The sequence below is a fragment of the Arachis hypogaea genome, chromosome 20 (assembly GCF_003086295.3).
Source record: "Arachis hypogaea cultivar Tifrunner chromosome 20, arahy.Tifrunner.gnm2.J5K5, whole genome shotgun sequence".
Classification (NCBI taxonomy): Eukaryota; Viridiplantae; Streptophyta; class Magnoliopsida; order Fabales; family Fabaceae; genus Arachis; species Arachis hypogaea.
In genome coordinates, this window is record NC_092055.1 from 40,569,034 (window position 1) to 40,571,645 (window position 2,612).

Consider the following 2,612-nt stretch of genomic DNA (forward strand, 5'->3'; position numbering starts at 1 on the left):
GATCTTCAAGTTGTTCTTAGTAAGTCTTCTTGTTTGATCTTGATGATTTTTTGTTTTGTGTCTTTTCATGTTTATCATATGCATTCTTGAATTCTTAGTGCGTAAGCATTAAAGAATTCTAAGTTTGGTGTCTTGCATGTTTTCTTTGCATTAAAATTTTTTCAAAATTGTGTCTATGATGTTCATCTTGACATTCATGGTGTTCTTGGTGTTCATCTTGACATTCATAGCATTCTTGCATGCATTCATTGTTTTGATCTAAAAATTTCATGCATTGCATAATTTTCATGTTTTTCATAAAAATTTCAAAAAAAAAAATATCTTTCCCTTTTTCTCTCATCAAATTCGAAAATTTGAGTTGACTTTTTCAAAAGTTTTTAAAATCAAATTGTTTCTTATGAGTCAAATCAAAATTTCAATTTGAAAATCTTATCTTTTTCAAAATCTTTTTCAAAAATCAAATCTTTTTCAAAATTCTTAGTTATTTTCGAAAATTTCAAAAATATTTTTCAAAAATCTTTTTCTTATTTTTATATAAAATTTTCGAAAATAACTAATCAATTAATGTTTTGATTCAAAAATTTCAAGTTTGTTACTTACTTGTTAAGAAAGATTCAAACTTTAAGTTCTAGAATCATATCTTGTGATTTCTTGTGAATCAAGTCATTAATTGTGATTTTAAAATTAAATCTGTTTCAAAAACTAATTTCTATCATATCTTTTCAAAAATATCTACTTATCTTATCTTTTTCAAAAAAATATCTTCTCAAAATATCTTTTCTAACTTCCTAACTTCTTATCTTTTCAAAATTTGTTTCAACTAACTAACTAACTTTTTGTTTGTTCCTTAACTTTTTCAAAACTACCTAATTAATTCTCTCTCTCTCATTTTTCGAAAATATCTTCCCCCTTTTTCAAAATTTCTTTTTAATTTATTAATTATTTTAATTTTTAAATCTTAATTTTCGAAAATTACTAACATTTTTCAAAAACTATTTTCAAAAATCACTAACTCTTTTTCAAAAATTATTTTCGAAAATTCTCTTCTCTCTCATCTCCTTCTATTTTTTTTTATTTATTCATCTACTAACATCTCTCCCTCATTCAAAAAAAAAAGGATCTCTATTATTATTATTTTTCTGTGCCTTCTTCTTTGTCATATGAGCAGGAGCAAGGACAAGAATATTCTTGTTGAAGCAGATCCAGAACCTGAAAGGACTCTGAATTACAACTAACCAGTAAGCACCTGTTAGGAATTTTCAAACAAGAAGAGGAGATGGCAGCCGAAAATAATAATAATGCAAGGAGGATGCTTGGTGACTTTACTGCACCTAATTCCAATTTACATGGAAGAAGCATCTCCATTCCTGCCATTGGAGCAAACAAATTTGAGCTGAAACCTCAATTAGTTTCTCTGATGCAGCAGAACTGCAAGTTTCATGGACTTCCATCTGAAGATCCTTTTCAGTTCTTAACTGAATTCTTGCAGATATGTGATACTGTTAAGACTAATGGAGTAGATCCTGAAGTCTACAGGCTCATGCTTTTCCCTTTTGCTGTAAGAGACAGAGCTAGATTATGGTTGGATTCTCAACCCAAAGACAGCCTGAACTCTTGGGATAAGCTGGTCACGGCTTTCTTAGCCAAGTACTTTCCTCCTCAAAAGCTGAGCAAGCTTAGAGCTGATGTTCAAACCTTCAGACAGAAAGAAGGTGAATCCCTCTATGAAGCTTGGGAAAGATACAAACAGTTGACCAAAAAGTGTCCTTCTGACATGCTTTCAGAATGGACCATCCTGGATATATTCTATGATGGTTTATCTGAGCTATCAAAGATGTCACTGGACACTTCTGCAGGTGGATCCATTCACCTAAAGAAAACGCCTGCAGAAGCTCAAGAACTCATTGACATGGTTGCTAATAACCAGTTCATGTACACTTCTGAGAAGAATCCTGTGAGTAATGGGACGCCTATGAAGAAGGGAGTTCTTGAAGTTGATAATCTGAATGCCATATTGGCTCAGAATAAAATATTGACTCAGCAAGTCAATATGATCTCTCAGAGTCTGCATGGAATGCAAGCTGCATCCAACAGTACTCAAGAGGCTTCTCCTGAAGAAGAAGCCTATGATCCTGAGAACCCTGCAATAGCAGAGGTAAATTACTTAGGTGAACCTTATGGAAACACCTATAACTCAACATGGAGAAATCATCCAAATTTCTCATGGAAGGATCAAAAGCCTCAACAAGGCTTTAATAATGGTGGAAGAAACAGGTTTAGCAATGGCAAACCTTTTCCATCATCAACTCAGCAACAGACAGAGAACTCTGAACAAAATGCTTCTAATTTAGCAAATCTAGTCTCTGATCTATCTAAGGCCACTGTAAGTTTCATGAATGAAACAAGGTCTTCCATTAGAAATCTGGAAGCACAAGTGGGCCAGCTGAGTAAAAGGATCACTGAAATCCCTCCTAGTACTCTCCCAAGCAATACAGAAGAGAATCCAAAAGGAGAGTGCAAGGCCATTGACATAAGCGCCATGGCCGAACCCGTGAGGAGAGGAGAGGACGTGAATCCCAAGGAGGAAGACCTCCTGGGACGTCCAGTGATCA

The 2,612-nt window shown here is 33.7% G+C and overlaps 1 non-coding gene across 1 annotated transcript; it reads right to left on the reverse strand.

The window, feature by feature from the left end:
* Positions 1-1,672: 1,672 nt before the first annotated feature.
* LOC112787355 (small nucleolar RNA R71) lies at positions 1,673-1,780 on the reverse strand. The gene has a single exon (XR_003194773.1). It is a non-coding gene; the product is annotated as a small nucleolar RNA R71 (small nucleolar RNA).
* Positions 1,781-2,612: the final 832 nt, after the last annotated feature.